Source organism: Budorcas taxicolor, chromosome 1, assembly GCF_023091745.1.
Source record: "Budorcas taxicolor isolate Tak-1 chromosome 1, Takin1.1, whole genome shotgun sequence".
NCBI classification, from domain to species: Eukaryota; Metazoa; Chordata; class Mammalia; order Artiodactyla; family Bovidae; genus Budorcas; species Budorcas taxicolor.
In genome coordinates this window covers 129,129,769-129,152,396 of record NC_068910.1, presented here as the reverse complement: position 1 = coordinate 129,152,396, position 22,628 = coordinate 129,129,769, and the positions used below count along the sequence as shown (strand labels likewise).

Genomic DNA, 22,628 nt, shown 5'->3' with positions numbered 1-22,628 from the left:
TTTAGAATTCTTTCTTTAACTTCTGCCATTTTAGTTATGGTATAGACATACATGTGTGGATCTGTTTGGGATCATCTATTTGGGAACTTCTGTGCTCCATGTACCTACATAATCCATTTCCTTCTTCAGGCATGGGAAATTTTTTAGCCATAATTTCATTATATACATTCTTCACCCCCTTTTCTCTTTCTGGACCCCTTTACTGTGAATATTGGTATACTTGATATTATCCAGAAATCCCTTAAACTGGTCTCATTTTTAAAAATTTGTTTTTGTTTTTGCCATTCTGATTGAGTGTTTTCCATTATTCTGTCTTCCAAATCACTTACAAGGTCTGTAATACCTAGTCTGCTATTCATTCCTTCTGGTGTGTTTTTCATTTCAGTTATTGTATAACTCAGTTCTGACTGGTTCTTTTTCTGTATTTTCTAATTCCTCATCAAAATTCTCACTGTGCTCATCTATTCTTTTCCCTAATTCAGTTAGCATTCTTACTACTAATGCTTTGAATTCTTTATCTAGTAAATTGTTTACTTCTGTTTCATTTGTTGTTTTTCAAGGGTTTTCTCTTGCTCTTTCAGTTGAGATATATTCGTCTTTCTTCATTTTGCTTATGATCGTTTCTCTTTCTCTATGAAATTGCTGAGACAGTTACCTATTGTGGTCCTGAAGGGGTGTCCTTATGTGGGAGCATCCCTATACTGCCTGTGTGTTTTCAGTGGCTTTGGTGGGAGAGCTGGATTTGATGTGAACACAAGTCATGCCTGTCTTCGGGCTGTGCTAGCAGTTATCACCTCGGTTGGAGGTGGGTCTGGAGAAGGAGGGGCTGAGACAGTAACCTTTTTTCATTGGAAAAGACCCTGATGCTAGGAAAGATTTGAAAGTGGGAGGAGAAGGGGAAGACAGAGGATGAGATGGTTGGTTGGCATCACTGACTCGAAGGACATGAATTTGAGTAAGCTCCGGGAGTTGGTGATGGACAGGGAAGCCTGGCATGCTGCAGTCCATGGGATCTCAAAGAGATGGACACAACTGAGCAACTCAACTGAACTGAAGACAGTAACGGGATGTGAGATGGGGCTTTCTCTCTGCTCAGTGACTGTCACGCACCTGTTGGGGGCAGGGTCTGGACCCAAGTTTTGGAAACCGAGCCCCGAGGTTCAGGCCCAAGCAGGTTCAGTTCCCTTTAAGTGTGTGCTCTTCCTGCTCAAGACAGTAGCACCCTCCTCTCGAAGGGGACCAGTGCTGGAGCAGGAGGGGCTGACTGGGTATTTGACAAGGGTCAGTTCAGAGGGTGTGGTGATCAGGCCAGTATCAGAGATGTGTCTGCTTCTGATGCACTGCCTGTGCCATTGCCTGGCTTCCTCCCTCAGCTCAGATGCTGCTTGGAGTTTGAGCCACTATAGTGATCCATGGTTATCGCAGCCATCCCTCCAGTGTGAGCTGCAATGTGAGGCAGATCAGCGCTGCAACATCCACTCAGTCAGGCTGGGATTGTGCTGGTGCTATCATGCAAAACCAGTCAGCCAACCTCGTGGTTTCAATCTGCCATTTGCGCCCCGCTTTGCAAGCAAACAGCCATTCCCTCACTTCTCATGGGCAGAGTCTGGGTTTTCCACAACCCTCCTGTTAGTCCCACTGGCCCTCTGATCAGCCAGCAGAATTCCTCTTCCTTTTGTCAGACCCCAGGGCTGGGCAACTCAATGAGTGGCTCAGACTGCTCACTCCCTAGGGAAGAGTCCCCCCATATAATCTTCCTTTCCTCTGGTTCTGCTCCTATGGGCACAGATCCTGTCCTGACCCCTTGTCTTCCCTTTCTACCTGATTCTGCCAGCATCTTTCTTTCCCCCTTGGTTGTACAAGAGTCTTTCTGCTATCTCCAGTTAGTATTCAGTGAGAACTTTCCCACATGTAGATGTATTTTTGGTGTGTTTGTGGGGGAAGGTGAGTTCTACATCCTCTTACTTCACCCTCTTGATTGAAGTCTCTTCTCATTCTTGATATTGATCATTTACAATCTCTCTTTAAAATCAGTACTGCTGTGAAAGTCACTCAGTCATGTCTGACTCTTTGTGACCCCAGGGATTGCAGCCTGCCAGGCTCTTCTGTCCATGGGGTTTTCCAAGCAAGAATACTGGAGTTGCCATTTTCTTCCCTGGTGGCTCAGAGGTTAAAGCCTCTGCCTGGAATGCAGGAGACCTGGGTTCGATCCCTGGGTTGGGAAGATCCCCTGGAGAAGGAAATGGCAACCCACTCCAGTACTCTCGCCTGGACAATCCCATGGAGGGAGGAGCCTGTTAGGCTACAGTCCATGGGGTTGTAAAGAGTCAGACACAACTGAGCGACTTCACTTTCTTTTTCTGTCTTTCTTTCTCCAGGGGAATCTTCCCAACCCAAGGATTGAACCCAGATCTCCTGCCTTGCCGGCAGATTCTTTACCATCTGAGCCACCAGAGAAGCTAGGGCTTTATTAATTTTATCAATCTTTTTAAAAAACAAAATTTCTATTTTGCTGATTATTGTTTTTAAGTTTTCTGTTTCATTGATTTCTGCTCTTATCTTAAAATATCCCTCCTAAGGCTTAATTTGAATTTACTTTGCTTTTCTTTTTGTGTCTTCCCAAGGTAGGGACTTAGTTAATTGGGTTTTAAACTTCTTTTCTAATATGAGTATATAAAGTTGTACATTTCTAAGCACTGCTTTAGCTGCATCCCATAAAACCCAAAGTTGTATTTTCTCAAGCATTAAGGTTGAAGTATTTTCTCATTTCCAGTGTGAGTTCTCTGAACCAAAGATTAGAACTATATTATTTAACTTCTGAATGTTTGGGGGATTTTAAAACAATTTTTCAGGGCTCCTGATTTCTAATTTAATTATTTTTGCCATCAGAGAACATTCTATAAGCTGTCACTTTTTGGACATTTATTGAGACTTGTTTTATGGCCCATCTTGGTAAATGCCCTATGTACATTTGAAAGAATATAGCCTTCATGGTTGGGTGTAGTGTTCTGATTAGTATTAGATCAAGGTGGTGGACAGTGTTTTCAAATCTTTCATAATTTTACTGATTCCTTGTCTAATTATTCTGTCATCTGTTGAGAAAAAGCTATTAAATTTCCAACTGTGATTTTAGATTTGTCTTTTTCTTGTGTCAGCTTTGCTTCATGAGTTTTGAAGCTCAGTTATTAGAAGCATAAATAATTAAGATTCCTTTTCTTGATGAATTGATCCTTTTATCATTATAAAACAACTTATTAAATCTTTGTTAATACTCTTTGCCTTGAAGATATCTTTACCAACCATAAGAATAGAGCCTCTCTAGTTTCCCTATGTTAAATGTGTTCCTGGTATACTTCTTCCATCTATTTACTTTGATTATTTCTCTTTTTATACTTAAAGTTCCCTTATAAGTATCATATAGTTGGGTTTTGCATTTCTTTTTTAAAAAAAAAATCCATTTTGACAGTGTGTGCTTTTTATTTGGAGTGCTTAATCCACTTGTATTTAATGCATGTTATAGTGGAGTTCGGGTTTCCCTGGTGGCTCATCTGTAAAGAATCCGCCTGAAATGCAGAAGATGCAGATTTGATCCCTGGGACGGGAAGAACCCCTGGAGAGGGAAATGGCAACCCATTCCAGTATTCTTGCCTGGGAAATACTGTGGACAGAGGAGCCTGGTGGGCTAGACAGTCCACGGGGTCATAAAGAGTTGGACACGACTCAGTGACTAAACAATAGTTGAGTTTAGGTGCACTGTTTTGTTTTTTGTTTTCTATTTGTCCCACCAGTGTTGTGGTTTTCTGTTTTCCATTCTTTCCCACATCTGGGTTAATTTTCGGTATTCCTAGACACCTAATGATACATGGAGAACTCATCTTAACCCTTCTGTGATTTCTTTCATTTAATTTCTGGTTGGTCTGCTACTCATCCCAACTGAGACTACATCTTTGGGCTAACACAGCTGTGGATTTTCCCTGTTCATTTCTAACCAAGTTCACTAATTCTCATATGAAGTCACAAGATTTCACCCCCACTGTCTACCCTAAATCTAAGTCTTCCAAGTCTGGCACCAAAAGCTGCTCGGTTAGAAGACTACCATTTTGCTGACTGAGCTATGTGAGGGGTTGGGTGGGGTGGGGTGGGTACTGCTGCTGCTGCTGCTGCTAAGTCACTTCAGTCGTGTCTGACTCTGTGCGACCCCAGAGACAGCAGCCCACCAGGCTCCCCCGTCCCTGGGATTCTCCAGGCAAGAACACTGGAGTGGGTGCTATTTCCTAGACTTAAGCTATTCTTACTTGAATCTTCAGCAGGTTTTCAATTTTTTGTCCATCTTTGGTAGCTTTCTACCACCCTAAAATAGGTGCTTTTGACAGTTTTGTCCAGTTATATACTTTTTTTTTTAGTAAAGTGGATTGCTGACCTCTTCTTTCTGTCATAATTGGAAGCTGACTGTAATTGTTTTAATATAATATATTTAACCTTTATTTAAAATAAAAACAGTGATAATATCTCTGCATCTTCTCTAAATCCTCTGTTGGAGGTTTCTCAGATTGTTGAATGCTGTTTATGCAAGGATAAATGGGATACGTCCCTTTCAGGATATAATACAGAGATCCCTTACTCCTTTTATGACTTTCCTGATTTCTAGATAATATTCAGCAGTTGAATCATAAAAAGTTAAATATTATTTACTTGAAATTGATGTTATAAATTAGAATAATGTTCTTAAAAACTCATACCATAAAATACCAAGACATCATAAATGCTTTCCAAAACCACACAAATGTTTGCTTTGGGCTTCCCTGATAGCTCAGTTGGTAAAGAACCTGCCTGCAATGCAGGAGATCCCGGTTTGATTCCTGGGTCAGGAAGATCCACTGGAGGAGGGATAAGCTACCCACTCCAGTATTCTTGGGCTTCCCTTGTGGCTCAGCTGGTAAAGAATCTGCCTGCAATGCAGGAGACCTGGGTTCGATCCCTGGGTTGGGAAAATCTCCTAGAAAGGGAAAGGCTACCCACGCCAGTATTCTGGCCTAGAGAATTCCATGGACTGTATAGTCTATGGGGTCGCAGAGTCAGACACAACTGAGTGACTTTCAAGACCTAATACTCACAAACCTTAGGTATGTAGAACTTCATGCAGTAAATGCTTATTGAGAGATTAGTAACGTGCCAGAGATTGTGCCAGGCACCAGGATATAAACAGATGAACATATGAGATACAGCTCCTGCCCTTCAAAATATCATTGAAACCTGTACTGAAGACATGTCTTCCATGGTAAATCTCTCTGAATGGTAAATGCTTGCGGAGGGACAGTGTCTTTGGGAAAGTCTTTTCCAATTCTAAACCTTGAATGCACAGCAGATCACTAGAAAGATTTTTTTTTTAAGATACCCCAACTTGTTCCTTTTCTAAAGATCTATCTTAAATGGTCTAGAGAGAGGCTGAAGAGCCAGTTTTTTAAAGGATTCAGATGATTTTAACATGCAGCCACAGTTGAGAACTGGCCCTTGTTCCCAGTTTTCTTAATATTTGATACCTACAATAAAAGATTTTATCTTCTTGGGCTCCAAAATCACTGCAGATGATGACCGCAGCCATAAAATTAAAAGACAAACTGTCTCCTTGAAAGAAAAGCTATGACCAACCTAGGCAGCATATTAAAAAGCATTACTTTGCCAACAAAGGTCCGTCTAGTCAAAGCTATGGTTTTTTTCAGTAGTCATGTATGGATGTCAGAGTTGGACTATAAAGAAAGCTGAGCACTGAAGAATTGATGCCTTTGAACTGTGGTGTTGGAGAAGACTCTTGAGAGTCCCTTAGACTATAAGGAGATCAAACCAGTCCATCTTAAAGGAAATCAGTCCTGAGTATTCTTTGGAAGGGCTGGTGCTGAAGCTGAAGCTCCAATACTTTAGCCACCTGATGCAAAGAACTGACTCCTTAGAAAAACCCTATGCTGGGAAAGATAGAAGGCAGGAGAAGGGGATGACAGGATGAGATGGTTTGATGACCTCACCAACTCGATGGACATGAGTTTGAGCAAGCTCCAGGAGGTGGTGAAGCACAGGGAAGTCGCGTGCTGCAGCGCATGAGGTCACAGAGTTGGATACAGCTGAGCAACTGAACTGAATAAAAGACACCTCCTTCAATGGTTTTAGTTTTCTGGGAAATTCTTCTGTCATCTGGTAGTGGGGGATCCCTTACTGTCAACACTTTAAGATTTTTACAGAACATGGGGCACTCACTCCTCCCCCTTCCCCACTTAGGACAGCATATCTGTATTCTCTCTCTTACTCTTCTTCAAGTGAGATGGAGAAACGCATCTGATTGGTTAGAGACTGAAATCTACTGGGCTACTTTCCATGTATGCTTGCTGTATAAAAGCACTCCAAGTCTTGGAAGATGCAACTCTACTTCCAGGTGGGTACCAGGATCTAGAATCGAGGAGAGGGATGAGAGTTAGTAGTGGGAGCTGTCCTAAACTAACATATACTCAGAATTCAATTTGTCTGAGAGCTCTGCGCTTCAGGAATTTGGACTCCCCAACAATTTCGTGCCAACAGTTTCTCATCCCAAAAAGATCCTTTAGTCACACTACAAACTTCTTCCTTGGACTGCACCTTGCCTATTTTTAAGCATTTTGAAGAGAGTCAATGCCTTTGTCAAAAAGCACATGGATTCATTGTAACTAATTATGCTTCCATGCAAAAACCATTTCCTACCTCAGAAATTAGTTTGTTGTGATTGTACATTACTACTGACTGTACTAGTGTAGCGGCCCTAACCCACTTCATGGCTCCAGCTGTCGCGCTCACAGGGCTGTAAACACAAGTTTGGCTCATCACTCAGGATATTTTATCACAAGCAAAGACTAAGGTGGGGGTGTTTTGACTCAAGTTATTAAAAACAGAGTTGCCAGTATCAGGAAAAAGCTTTCCTTTCTTAGTAAATTTCAATTAGCTAATGATAATTTTGTAATATCTTATATAGTTTTTTCCTTGTCTAAACACAAAGCTTAGTTTAGAAGATAATATGAGGATAAAAAGAGTTTTTAGCAAATATTCTGTTGTAAATTAATTCTGAAAGAGATGGAATACCAGACCACCTGACCTGCCTCTTGAGAAATCTGTATGCAGGCTAGGAAGCAACAGTTAGAATTGGACATGGAACAACAGACTGGTTCCAAATAGGAAAAGGAGTACTTGGTCAAGGCTGTATATTGTCACCCTGCTTATTTAACTTCTATGCAGAGTACATCATGAGAAACGCTGGGCTGGAAGAAACACAAGCTAGAATCAAGATTGCCGGGAGAAATATGAATAACCTCAGATATGCAGATGACACCACCCTTATGGCAGAAAGTGAAGAGGAACTAAAAAGCCTCTTGATGAAAGTGAAAGTGGAGAGTGAAAAGTTGGCTTAAAGCTCAACATTCAGAAAACGAAGATCATGGCATCTGGTCCTATCACTTCATGGCAAATAGATGGGGAAACAGTGGAAACAGTGTCAGACTTTATTTTGGGGGGCTCCAAAATCACTGCAGATGGTGACTGCAGCCATGAAATTAAAAGATGCTTACTCCTTGGAAGAAAAGTTATGACCAACCTAGATAGCATGCTGAAAAGCAGAGACATTACTTTGCCAACAAAGTCCATCTAGTCAAGGCTATGGTTTTTCCAATGGTCATGTATGGATGTGAGAGTTGGACTGTGAAGAAAGCTGAGTGCCGAAGAATAGATGCTTTTGAACTGTGGTGTTGGAGAAGACTCTTGAGAGTCCCTTGGACTGCAAGGAGATCCAACCAGTCCATTCTGAAGGAGACCAGCCCTGGGATTTCTTTGGAAGGAATGATGCTAAAGCTGAAACTCCAGTACTTTGACTCATTGGAACAAGACTCTGATGCTGGGAGGGATTGGGGGCAGGAGGAGAAGGGGACGACAGAGGATGAGATGGCTGGATGGCATCACCGACTCGATGGACGTGAGTCTGAGTGAGCTCCAGGAGATGGTGATAGACAGGGAGGCCTGGCGTGCTGTGATTCATGGGGTCGCAAAGAGCTGGACACAACTGAGCGACTGAACTGAACTGAAGTTTCATTTTACGTTCTTTATTATAAGCTGCTTTAAATCCTTTATTAAAGTAGGTATTGATTTTACAGTTCACTGCAGTATAGCAGGGATGGGCAAACTATGGCTCAGGGACCAAATCTGGCCTGCCAATTTTTGCATAAAAAGCTTATTTTTGGGACACAGCAATGTTCATTTGTTACCCTTTCTGTCCTAAAATGGCAGAGTTGAGTAGTTGCAACAGAGACCATCTTCCCTGCAAAGTCTAAAAAGTTACTAACTGGCTCTTGACCGAAAGTCTCATGTTCCCTGCTGTACCACAGTCTTCCTCCCACCTTCTCTCCCATCATCCAACTCATGTCTTCTCATTTTGTCTTCCTGATTTTTCATTTCAAAAGTGAATAAGACCTTTACCTAGTTAATGTTAGCATTTTTGGGGGGGCTGCACGAGGTCTTAGTTGCGACATGTGGAATCTTTCATTGTGGCATGTGAACCTCTTAGTTTTGGCATGTGGGATCTAGTTCCCTGAGCAGGAATTGAACTCAGGCCCCCTGCATTGGGAGTGTGGAGTCTTAGCCACAGGACTACCAGGAAAGACCCCAGGTTAGCATTTTTAAATTGCCGCTTAACTGTACTACTTTTCTGTTGATCAGTGATCCTCAAGGCAAACAAAACAAAAATATAAAAATGTTGCCCCAATCATAGTTTTCCTTGGATAAGGTAAAACTCTTTTCAGGTTTGTATGATCAGCGTTTTTTTCAGCTCAGAAAAACTTATAATAAGAATTCTAAAAAAGAAAAGAAAAGAAAAGAATTCTAGTTGCTTATAGGATTGGTCATTCAGGGCTAACCTCTGTTCTTATTAATCCTTGCTTCAGTTTTCTAAGGGGCCATTTCTTTTTGCATCCTATTAAAAACACTAAACAGATAGTCTGAAGCTTTTCTTATTTCCATAGTAAGATATTTTCTAAGATAGGCTTTTATTCTGTGTTCACATAAGATACACTTTCTTTTATAAGCTCTTTACTTGAGTCCCATGTTGATTTTTTTGCTGATGCTTTGGGTTTTTTTATTGTTTTTCCTATTTTCTTCTTTTTTAAAATATTTATCCATCCATTCGGCTTTACTTGTGGCACACTGGCTCTTTACTTGTGGCATGTGGGATCTAGTTCCCCGACCAGGGATCAAACCCCAGGCCTCCTGCACTGGGCATGCAGAGTCTTAGTCACTGGAGCACCAGGGAAGTCCCTGTTTTTCCTGTTTTCTGATCTTTAAATGAGGAGAGTTCCATCCAACCCCGACTCTTGTCAGCATGTGGGATGGGCAGATAGCTCTCCAGGAGCACCCTCTCCATGGGTGTTTCATGAATATACTTCTCAGAGCTAAAGCTCAATGGTGACTTGATGTGACATCGCATGGATATCCTAGGGCTTGTTTTTCTGTTTCTCTGTAGCCAGATGTTTGGATTTCCAGTTCTGAGCCAGCATAAATAGTACTGCTACGGCAGTCTTGTCACACCTGTTAGCTCACATACTCTGCATTTACTGGACAGTGAAATGCTGGGCCATGGGGATTGCATATTTTCAACCTTAACAGATAATGCCAATACACTCTGAACAGCAAACCAAAACCACTTAAGAAATATTCAGTAACATTTTTTTTTTTTTTTACTGATTTATATTTGACTCAACAAGCCGGTATATCTTTGTAGTGAACAAAATGTTGAAATGAGACATGAGAAAATTTTCTCTTTAAGTAGAGCACCTAGGAAATACTAGAGAGAATAAACCTCCTTCATTTGATTATTACTGAAAACCACTTTAAATCATTGGGAGTTTAAAGAAAAGAAATCCGTTTCCTCATGCATCACACACTGACAAGCCCTAAGAGCTGCACATCTCGGAAGAAGGGCAGACAACTGGAATTCTCTACGACGGTGATTTGTACAGCTTCTCTTTAAAAAGATCATAGTCTGTAAAAAAAAAACACACACACAAATGTTTATGATTTTGTCATCTTTCTAGAAACAACCATTATCAGATCAACACATCCAAAAAATTACTGTGATACAATTACAGGGTCTAGACATAGCTCAGTTCTGTTGCTTTGGGGCCCCATGATCCAAACATTTCCTAACACACAGGGTCTCAGTTTCTAAATTCTAGCACTTAAAAACACTTTATATTAACTGGGTTATAACTGAAAAATTAATACATATTGTAAAAAAAAAAATAAATTGAGACTACAAAAGGACAGAAATGTGACGAAGGTAAGCCTCTTTCCCTTCAGTCTGACCTCCAGTCCTCAGTTTACATGCCCAGCAATAGCTGCTTGCCAAGATCTTGTTGACCTTTCCAGGATTATTCTGTGTATATGCAGGCATAAGACATCTGTGTACATGTTTGTATATACACATAGATACTTCTAACTTTTAACTACAGAATATGACACATAAAGGAAAGTATAAAAAAAATCAATGTGCAACTTAATGAATAAATGTGTACGACTAATCTCTGTAGATATCACCCAGGTCAAGAAATCCCATAAGCTCCCACTTAGTCCCAATCACAACCCTCTCCTTACCCTCTAAAAATAATCACTATTCTGCAATACAGTAGTTTAGTGCTGATTTTGACCTTGATATAGTCTTATACTGTAGATTTTTCTTAATTTCACTTTTTTCAATACTTATTATATTTTTGAGATTCATCCATGTGTTTACATTTAGTTCTTCATTCTTTTTATCTGCTATAGAATAGGAATTAACAGACTTTTTCTTCAAAGGGCCTGACGGTAAATATTTTAGACTTTATGGGCCGAAATACAAAAGTGCGCATAGTATGTAGGTACTAAAATAACAAGAAAACAAATTCACTGATAAAACTCAAAAGATAGTAATAATAACTGACTACAGGTTTTTGGGGGTTTTTTTTTTGCAATACACGTCTCCTGAAGAAAAGAATGAAACTCTTATGTAGAGAACACCATTTTGATTAATTGGGATTCACATATTAAACCTGACTGCAGATGATCATCTGTTAATGGTGATAGGCAATGAGACTTTCCCCTATTTCAGTTTTGAAAATGGTTTTTAGACAAATATATGGTATCACCTATATGTGGAATCTAATAAACAGTACAAATGAGCTTATTTACAAAACAGAAACAGACTCACAGCCATAGGAAAGAAACTTAACCAAAGAGGAAAAGGGGCAAAGGAGGGATAAATTAGGAATGTGTGATTAATAGACACACACGACCATGTATAAAAAAACAAGGATTTACTGTACAGCCAGGGAACTATATTCAGTAGCTTGCAATAACATATAATGGAAAACAATTTTAAAACCAAATCTTTTTGCTGTATACTTGAAACCAACACAACGTGTAAATCAATTTCAGAAAAATCTTTCACAGATAGGTGCTGGCAGTACTGATCTCAATCCCTAAACATATGCTTTTTTAAAGGAAATACTGTTTGTTTATTTTTGACTGTGCTGGGTCTTCACTGCCATGCGGGCTCTTCCCTAGTTTCAGAGAGCAAGGGCTGCTCTACTTTTGGTGTGTGGGTTTCTCATCGCCATGGCTTCTCTTGTTGCGGACAACAGACTCTAGAGCGTGCGGGCTTAAACAGTTGTGCCAAAGGCTCCCAGACTCTAGAGCACAGGCTCAATAATTGTGTATGGGCTTTATCTTCCTGGATCAGAGATCGAACCCGCGTCTCCTACATCAGCAGGCAGATTCCTTATCACTGAGCCACCAGGGAAGCCCCAAGCACATACTTTTAATTGTACATATTTATTGCCTGGAAGGCACCTACAGAATTCCAATCACTTCTTCTCTTGATATTTAATGCCTTTTAGCACATCATTACAATGTAGATTAATCACTTCCAACTGAAGGTTAGGTGGACATGCTTCCATTGCACACTTAAATAACTTTGAATATGGAAATTTTCTTTGCACTTGTTTCAAGGTCCAAAAAGTGTTCCTGGAATTATAGTTTAAGTTCAGAAAATACATTCACTGCAAATACGCATGGGAATGGAGACCTTATTTTTTTAGCTTTGGCAGCAGGGGAAGTATATAAAGTAGCTTACCATTATTTGTGATTCAGACACTGTTAGTTGCCACTGAAATGACTTTACCATAGTATAAATTCTGCATATAAGCTCTGTGTTACTTTGTAATTTTAGGTTGGATTCATTAAAAAAATATTACCAAGTCTGTAGCAAAAGCTGATTCCCAAGTCACTCAGTATTCCATGATAGTGGTTGAGGGTGGCTTACTTACTTAGAAAAATCTCAATCTTGTTTTGAGTTCAAAAAAAATCACACTACAGTGTTACTATTGCTAAGCCATTGAACATCAGAGTCATAGGGCAATTTAAGATATTCCACTATTTCTGACAAAAGAAAAAATCATGGAACATGGATTCAACAATGATTAAATCCTCAAGACTGAGTGAGGATCACATTAACACAGCTAGGTAAATAACACATGATAGCTTCAAACATTTTTCCATTAGTAAAAGAGTTGTCTACCAAAACCCTAAAGCTCTGGGGGGAAATTGGCCTTACATTTGGGGCTCCTCTAGATTCCAATCCATATCCCCCAGCCCCCACCATAGACTCTAAAAGCCTTGCTGGTTTCTGTTTCCCCTAGTGAAGTCTTGTGCCTAGAGGTTTCCAATGCCCCGAGGGGGAAAAAATGGCCAGTGATCGTAGATCACTTAGAAGAACTCTTTCCTGTCTATCCTTTAGTTCTTTGAGTCCCCTTTATTTCCACAGCTCTTCCCTGTTTAAAAATGACATTTACAATATATCAATTATTTTTTCTAATTGTTGCAGCTACCTACTATATCCTTTCCAGCATCAGAAGATGTCTATTTTCTGTTTTCTGTTAATTTCCTTCTTTTTACTTTTTTTGCATCTAATTTCTTTTTCTAACTTCTAAAAAAGGATACTTAATCTTATTTTCATCTTTTCTGTTCTAATAAATGCCTCTAAGCCTACAAATTTCCTTCTAAGCATCACATCAGCAGCATTCACAAACTGGATGCATTTTTGTCATTTTTCAGCTCAAAATATTTTCTAGTTTCTGTTATGATACTTCCTTTCAACAGATTATTTACATTTGCATTTAATTTCCAAACATATTATAATTATCTTGTCATTGATTTCTAGTTTCATTGCTTTTTTTTTTTTTTAAATCAGAGGACACACGGGCATGATTTCAACTCTTTGAAATGGTTGATACTTGTTTTATGACACAGTATATAATCAGTTTTTGCAAATGTTCTATGTGTGCTTAAAAATTATATGCATTCTGGAGTTGTTGGGTATATTATTCTAAAATGCCCATTTAAGTTTCTTAACTATGTATCTCAAATCTTCCATTTTTAAATGTTTTTTTCCCTTTGCTCAGTATATCAGTCCTTGATACAGATTAACATTTCCTAGAATCATGTTGTTATTCAGTCATTCAGTCATGTCTGACTCTTTGCGACCCAGTGCACTGTAGCACACCATGCTTTCCTGTCCTTCATCATCTCCTGGAGCCTGCTCAAACTCATGTCCATTGAGTCGGTGATACCACTGAATCATCTCGTCCTGTTGTCCCCTTCTCCTCCCACCTTCAATCTTTCCCAGCATCAGGGTCTTTTCCAGTGAGTCAGCTCTTTGCATCAGGTGGCCCAAGTATTAGAGCTTCAACTTGAGCATCAGTCCTTCCAATGAATATTCAAGGTTGATTTCTTTTAGGATTGACTGGTTTGATCTCCTTGCAGTCCAAGGGACTCTCAAGAGTCTTCTCCAACACCACACTTAAAAGCATTAATTCTTTGGCACACAGCCTTCTTTATGGTCCAACTCTCACATCCATACATGACTACTAGAAAAACCATAGCTTTGACTAGACGGACCTTTGTTGGCAAAGTGATGTCTCTGCTTTTTAATATGCTTTCTAAGTTCTCCACATCCTCTCCAACATTTTTTTTTTTAGGTCTTCATAGAACCATTCAACTTCAGCTTCTTCAGCATTACTGGTTGGGGCATACTTGGATTACTGTGATACTGAATGGTTTGCCCTGGAAATGAACAGAGAGAAATCTGTTGTTTTTCGCGATTACACCCAAGTATTGCATTTTGGACTCTTGTTGACTATGAGGGCTACTCCATTTCTTTTAAGGGATTCTTGCCCACAGTAGTAGATATAACGGTCATTTGAATTAAATCCTCACAGTCCTGTCCATTTTAACTTACTGATTCCTAAAATGCTGATGTTTACTTTTGCCATCTCTTGTTTGATCGCTTTCAATTTTCCTTGATTCATGGACCTAACATTCTGGGTTCCTACGCAGTATTGTTCTTTACAGCATTGGACTTTACTTTCACCACCAGGCACATCCACAGCTGGGCGCTGTTTCTGCTTTGGCTCAGCCTCTTCATTCCTTCTGGAGCTATTTCTTGGCTCTTCTCCAGTAGCATATTGAGCACCTACAGACCTGGGGAGCTCATCTTTCAGTGTCCTATCTTTTTGCCTTTTCATACTGTTCATGGGGTTCTCAGGGCAAGAATGCTGAAATGGTCTGCCATTCCCTTCTCCAGTGGACCACATTTTGTCAGAACTCTCCACCATGGCCCATCTGTCTTGGGTGGCCCTACACAGCATAGCTTAATAGTTTTATTGAGTTAGACAAGGCTGTGGTCCATGTGATTAGTTTGGTTAGTTTTCTGTGATTGTGGTTTTCATTCTGTCTGCCCTCTGATGGATGAGGATAAGAAGCTGACAGAAGCTTCCTGATGGGAGGGTCTGTTCAGTTCAGTTCAGTCACTCAGTCGTGTCCGACTCTTTGTGATCCCATGAATCGCAGCACGCCAGGCCTCCCTACCATCACCATCTCCCAGAGTTCACTCAGACTCATGTCCATCGAGTCCATGATGCCATCCAGCCATCTCATCCTCGGTCGTCCCCTTCTCCTCCTGCCCCCAATCCCTCCCAGCATCAGAGTCTTTTCCAATGAGTCAACTCTTCGCATGAGGTGGCCAAAGTACTGGAGCTTCAGCTTCAGCATCATTCCTTCCAAAGAACACCCAGGGCTGATCTCCTTCAGAATAGACTGGTTGCATCTCCTTGCAGTCCAAGGGACTCTCAAGAGTCTTCTCCAACACCACAGTTCAAAAGCATCAATTCTTCGGCACTCAGCCTTCTTCACAGTCCAACTCTCACATCCATACATGACCACAGGAAAAACCATAGCCTTGACTAGACGGACCTTAGTTGGCAAAGTAATGTCTCTGCTTTTGAATATGCTGTCTAGGTTGGTCATAACTTTTCTTCCAAGGAGTCTAAGTGTCTTTTAATTTCATGGCTGCAGTCACCATCTGCAGTGATTTTGGAGCCCCCAAAAATAAAGTCTGACACTGTTTCCACTGTTTCCCCATCTATTTCCCATGAGGTGATGGGACTGGATGCCATGATCTTCGTTTTCTGAATGTTGAGCTTTAAGCCAACTTTTTCGCTCTCCTCTTTCATTTTCATCAAGAGGCTTTTTAGTTCCTCTTCACTTTCTGCCACAAGGGTGGTGTCATCTGCATATCTGAGGTTATTGATATTTCTCCCGGCAATCTTGATTCCAGCTTGTATTTCTTCCAGTGCAGCATTTCTCATGATGTACTCTGCATAGAAGTTAAATAAGCAGGGTGACAATATACAGCCTTGACGTCCTCCTTTTCCTATTTGGAACCAGTCTGTTGTTCCATGTCCAGTTCTAATTGTTGCTTCCTGACCTGCATACAGATTTCTCAAGAGGCAGGTCAGGTGGTCTGGTATTCCCATCTCTTTCAGAATTTTCCACAGTTTATTGTGATCCACACAGTCAAAGGCTTTGGCATAGTCAATAAAGCAGAAAGAGATGTTTTTCTGGAACTCTCTTGCTTTTCCCATGATCCAGCGGATGTTGGCAATTTGATCTCTGGTTCCTCTGCCTTTTCTGTCTTGCTCTAGTGGGCAAGGCCATGCTCAGTAAACCTTTAATCCAGTTTTCTGCTATGGGTGGGACTGTGTTCCCTCCCTGTAGTTTCAGTTCAGTCGCTCAGTCCTGTTGGACTCTTTGTGACCCCATGAATCCCAGCATATCAGGCCTCCTTGTCCATCACCAATTCCCAGAGTTTATTCAAACTCATGTCCATTGAGTCGGTGATGCCATCCAACCATCTCATCCTCTGTCGTCCCCTTCTCCTCCTGTTCCCCAATCCCTCCAAGCAACCTGTAGTTTGGCCTCCTCCAAAAAGGCCATATTACTAGATATATTAAAATTGTGAATCACTTTGCCTTCCCCGTGAATTAAACCTGAAGTGTCCCTCTTTTGCTCTAATAAGTGCTTTCTGGCTTAAAACCTTGTTATTAATATAGTTACATCAGCTTTCTTGTGGATGATGTTTTCATGGTATCTTTTACTCTTTTTGAAACCATTCTATTTAGACTTTATATATGTCTCATAAAATTTTAGGTATACGATTGAGTTTTTTTTAATTCAGTCCGACAAATTCTGATTTTGAGCATTTAGTCCATTGACATTTAGTGTAATTAATGACAAATCAGTGATAAACACCTATCATTTTATTCAGTGCTTTCTATTGGTTCTGTTTCCTTCTTCCTGTCCTTTCTGCCCTCCTTTTGTATTCAATGTTTTCTGTTTATTCCATTTTCTTCTATTGGTTTAAATGTTTTCAGTATCCTTTAGGAGTTACCCTAAAGGATACAAAATGTTTCCTTGAGTTATCAGTCATAATATTAGATGATACTTTTATCCTCCTAGAGAAAGCAAGTGGCTTAGGACAATTTAATCCATCTATGCCCTTTCTAACTTACATACTGCTCTTGTTGTATAACTGAGTTGCTGCCATTGTTGCTGTTTCTTCTTCTTGTTGTTATATGCAGTCAATACCTACTTATCCATATGTTAATCCTTCATTTATCTCCAGCCTTCCAATTTTCCTTTTGCTTAAAGAACATGTCATAGTGACAAATTTTGTTTCATTTATATGAAAATGTCTTTTTACTGTCATTCTCAAAGAGTATTTTTGCAAGGTATAGAATTCTACTTTATTAACACTATTTAAGCACACTGAATATATCATTCCATTATGTTCTGTTTTTGTTTCTGGTGAGAAGTTAACTGTCAGCCTAATTTTTACTCTTCTGAAGGTAATTCATCTTTTCTTTCTTAACACTTAAGATTTCTTTTCAGTAGTCATTTAAAAATGTATATAGATATAGATTTCTTTTTGTCTACTCAGGGTTGAGAAGCCTTCTAAACATTGACTTTTATCAGTTTCAGAAAATTCATATTTTATATAATTTCCCAACACATATCTTCTGTTAGAAGTCAACGCTCTTGAATTAGCCCATGCCTACTTCTCTTCTGTCCCTTCCTAAGGATTAAGTCATCCTACTCTATCCTCTTCTGTCGTTTCCAACTCTGGCTCTCTGATTCTTTCTACATAAATTATTCTGATCTACTTTGCTAGTTTTCCTTCAGCTGTATATATCCTGCTATTTGAGTTTCTCATGTTGACTGCTATATTTTTAAATTCTAGAATTCCTACTTTCTTCAAAATCTGCTATATATTGTTTTTTTAAGTCATTTCTTTTTCTCTTAAAAATCTCAATATTGACTTTCATTTCTTTGAACATACTAAGTGCCTTAGCTCAGGATGCCAGAACAAAATACCTTAGACTAGGCAGCTTAAATAGCAGAAACATATTTTCTTTTCTTTTTTAAATGAGAACCCTTAGTATTTACTCTCTTAAAATTTTTCACATGTAACAAACAGCAATGTTGACTATATTTATCATGTTTATTTCATCCCTGGTACTTATTTATCTTATAACTGAAAGTTTATACCTTTTGATTGCATTTGTCCGATTTCCCCTTTTCCTCCTAACACCTCTGGTAACCACAAATCTGATCTCTTTTTCTGAGTTTGTTTTTAAAGTATACTTGACCTACAAAATTATGTTAGTTCCAGTTACATAACAAAGTGATTCAATTTTTCTATACATGTCAAAATGATCAGCATGATAAGTCCGGTTATGATCTGTCACCATGCAAAGATATACCATAATTATTGACTATATTCTCCAAACTGTATATTTCATGCCCGTGACTCATTTACTTTGCAGCTAGAAGTTTGTACCTCTTATCTCCCTCACCTATTTCTCTCTCCCACCCACCCCTTCCCTTCTGGAAACCATGGCAACCACCTGTTTGTCTCTATAGCTACGACACTGTTTCTGTATGGTTATATTTTCTGTTTCCTTTTGTTTTTTAGATCTCACATGTAAGTGAAATCAGACAGTATTTGTCTTTCTCTGTCTGATTTATTTCACTTAGCATAATAGTCTCTGGTTCCATCCATGTTGTCACAAATGGCAAAGTTTCCTTCTTTCTTCTGAGTAATATTCCACTGTGTATATTTACCACGTCTTTATCCATTCATCTACTAATGGGTATTTATGTTACTTTTACATCTTAACAATTGTAAATAATGCTGCTATGAAAATAGGGGTACACATACCTTTCCTAATTATTGTTTTCATTTTCTTTGGATAAATACCAGCAATGGAATTGCTGGATCATACAGTGGTCTATTTTTAATTTTTTGAGGAATCTCCATACCGTTTTCCATAGTGGCTGTACCAATTCACATTTTTGCTGACAGTGCACGAAATTCTCTTTTCTCTACTACCTCTCCAACACTTGTTATTTGTGGTCTTTTTTATAACAGCCATTCTGACAAACGTGAGATATGGAATGATATCTCACTGTGGTTTTGATTTGCATTTCTCTGATTATTGATTATTGATGTTGAGGATCTTTTCATATGCGTATTGGCCATCTGTGTGTCTTTTTTGGAAAGTCTACTCAGATCCTCTGTTATTTTTTCTGAAGTTATGTGAGTTCTTCATATGTATTGGATATTAACCCCTTATAAATATGTAAATATATGTATTTATAAACTTGCAAACGTCTGGCAAATATGCATAAATTTGCAAATGTCTTCGCCCATTCAGTATGTGGCCTTTTCATTTTGTTGATCATTTCTTTAACTGATGGAAAGATTTTTAATTTGATGTGATCCTATTTATTTTTGCTTTGGTTCCCTTGCACCTCTCTCTCTCTTTATATGTATATAATATGAAGGTCAGTGTCAAAGAGCATCCTGCTTATGTTTTCTTCTAGAAGTTTTATGGTTTCAGGTCTTATATTTATTTTTGTGCATGGTGTGAGGAAGCAGTCCAGTTTCTTTTCCGTGTAGCTGTCTTGTTTCCCCAATACCGTTTATTGAAAAAGCTGCATTTTCCCCATTGTATATTCTTGCCTCTTTTGTGTAGATTAATTGCCTATATAAGTGTAGATTTACGGGCTCTCTGTTCTTTCCCATTGATCTATTTGTCTGTTTTCATGCCAGTACTATACAGTTTTGATTACTGTAGCCCTGTAGTATAGTTTGAAATCAGGGTGAATTATACCTCCAGCTTTATTCTTCTCAAGATTGTTTTAGTTATTAGAAATTTATTTTCTCACAGTTCTGGAGGGCTGAAGTCCAAGATCAGGTGCCAGCATGATCAGTTTCTGGGGAGAACTCTCTTCATGGCTTGTAGATGGCTGCCTTCTTGCTGTGTCCCATCTAATTCTATCTCACAGTCCTCATTTCCAAATGACATCATATAGGAGGTTAGGGCTTCAACGTACGAATTTGGGGAGGACACAGTTCACTGTATTGCATTCCACCAAAGCCTCCCAAAATCATGTTCTTCTCACATGCAGGATACATTCGTTCCACCTCAACAGCCCCCAGAGTCTTAACTCATTCAGGCACCAATTCTAAGGTCTCAAATCCAAATTGTCATCTAAATCAGAAATGGGGGAGACTCAAAGGTATGATCTTCCAGAGGCAATATTCCTCTCCAGCTGTGAACCAGATACATTATGCACTTCCAAAATACAGTGGTGGGACAGGCATAGGAAAGATAGTCCCATTCCAAAAGGGAGAAATCAGAAGGAAGAAAGGACTAATGGGTCCCAAGCAAGACCAAGGTTTAGCTAGACAAATTCTATTGGATCTTGAAGCTTGAGCTTAATTCCCTTTGGTGCAATGTCCTGCCTACTAGGTCCACTGGGATGGCAGCATTTCTCTATGGCTCTCGGAGTGGCCCGCCCCTCCAGCTCTGGTGTACCCCATCTTCATGGCCACTTTGGAGATCCAGGTAGGGCGCCATAGGCAGTCCTGTCCTTCAGTTCTGAGCAGAGGCCATCTGACCTGTGGAAACTGGAACACTGGTTGACAAGCTCTGAATCGCCTTCAGCATTAGTTTTCTCTCTTCTTAAATAATGGTGCACATTTGCAGCATAATGGCTCTACTGTATAATCCTGTCAAACCGGACAAGTCTGACAGCCTTCCTTCATTTCACAGCATATCCATTCCTTCATTTCAAACCAGCAGTGTTCCTGCTCTTCCAATTCCATAGACTCCTTATTAGATAGCTGCTCAGCTATACCCTTAGAATTCTTTCTCAGAATGGACTTTCTCACTTTTTGAAATATGGCTAGGCTGAGAATTTTCCAAATCTACAAATCCTTGTTTTTTGCTTAACCATTCCTTCTCCAGTTTATCTCTCTCCTTTCATATTTTACCATAAAAGCAGTCAGAAGGAACCAAGTTGCTCCTTCAACACTTTGCATAGACATTTTCTCAGCTAAATATCAAGTTTCATTGCTTAGAAGTTCTATCTTCCACAAAACACTAGAACACAGTTCAGCCAAGTTCTTTGCCACTTTATAACATGGATTGCCCTTCCTCCAGTTTCTAGTAACACATTCCACATTTCCATCTAAGACCTCGCCAGAACTGCCCTTAACATCCATATTCTCAGCATGCACCTCAAAAATCTTCCCATCTCTACACATTATCCAGTTCTCAAGTTGCTTCCACAGATTTAGGTATTATTACAGCAGCTTCACTTTTGGTACCAAAATCTGTCTTGGCTCGGACTGCCATAACGAAATACCATGCACTGGGTGATTTAAACAACAAAAATGTATTTTCTCACAGTTCTGGAGGCTAGAAGTGTATAGCAGTAAGCACAGTTATTCTAAAGTCTGTGTCTAGTAATTCCAATTTTAGATCCCTTTAGGTTTGTTTCTATTATCTGTGCTTTCTGCTACTTGTTCAAGTTGTCATGTACCTGTATATCCTTCATGTACCTGTATATCCTTGCTTGGAAATTATTCATGAAAAATTCTGAAAATAAATTCAGGTCTAGGATGATGCCAACTTTCTCCAAGGAGAATTTAAGTTTTGTTTCTGATAATTTCTTTGAGGCAACACGAATCAAGGATCTTTTAAATTCATTTTGTGCAACTGAGGGTTTTGGGGATCATTCAGGTGATTAGAAGCTAAACTGTAGTCTATTCAAGGATGGTTACTTCTAATGGACACTTTCTACTAGGGCACGGCCTTGTGGAGTCCCAGCCTAAACAGAGGATGTTCACCAGGGTCTCAACCTTGACTCCAGTTTTTGTCCTCTGGTCTTATAAAGCTCATGGAAGTACTGCTCAGCTTTTCAGCCACCTATTATGAGAATAATTATTAATCTTATTAAATTTGCATGTAGAAATAGTGACTGCTCTAACATTAAGGCTGATTTACTATTTAAATTTATTTTATATTGGAGTATAGTTGCTTAACAATGTTGTGTACATTTCAGGTGTACAGCAAAGTGACTGAGTTATACATACCTGTGTATCTATTCTTTCTCAGATTCTTTTCCCACGTAGGTTTTTATGAGTACTGAGCAGATTCCCTGTGCTATACAATAGGTCTTCATTGGTTACCTATTTTAATACAGCAGTGTGTGTGTGTGTGTGTATGTCAATCTCAAACTCCCAATTTATCCCTCCCCCACCACCGTTCCTCACTGATAAGCATAATTTATTTTTTGATTGTTTGAGTTTTTTTTATATTGAGCTTCATGAGCTGGTTATAAATTTTGGAAACTTACCCCTTTTTGGTCACAGTGCTTGCAAATATTTTCTCCCATTCTGTGGGTTGTCTTTTTGTTTTGTTTATGGTTTCCTTTGCTGTGCAAAAGCCTTTAATTTCCCGTTTATCCATTTTTGTTTTTATTTCCATTACTCTTCGAGATGGACTGAAAAAGTTATTGCTGTGATTTATGTCCGAGTATTCTGCCTGTGTTTTCCTCTGAGTTTTATAGTATCTGACCTTACATTTAGGTCTTTAGTGTATTCTGAATTTACTTTTGTGTATAGTGTTAAAGAATACTCTAATTTCATTTTTTACATGTAGCTATCCAATTCAGTAAGCACCACTTAATGAAGAGACTGCTTTTTCTCTACCGTATGTTCTTGCCTCTTTTGCTGTAGATTAACTGACCACACGTGCAGGTTTATTTCTGGGCTTTTTATCTAGTTCCATTGATCTATATTTCCTTTTTTTTTTGCCAGTACCATACTTTTCTTTCTCCTGCTA

General features: G+C 39.3%; 1 protein-coding gene across 1 annotated transcript in view; it reads right to left on the bottom strand.

Moving 5' to 3' along the window:
• Window positions 1-9,909: 9,909 nt before the first annotated feature.
• Window positions 9,910-22,628, bottom strand: part of CFAP91 (cilia and flagella associated protein 91) — a 97,945-nt gene continuing 85,226 nt past the window's right edge. The window contains exon 18 of the mRNA XM_052643896.1: window positions 9,910-10,042. The gene's annotated coding sequence lies outside the window, so the exon portion shown is untranslated. The remainder of the gene's footprint in view (window positions 10,043-22,628) is intronic.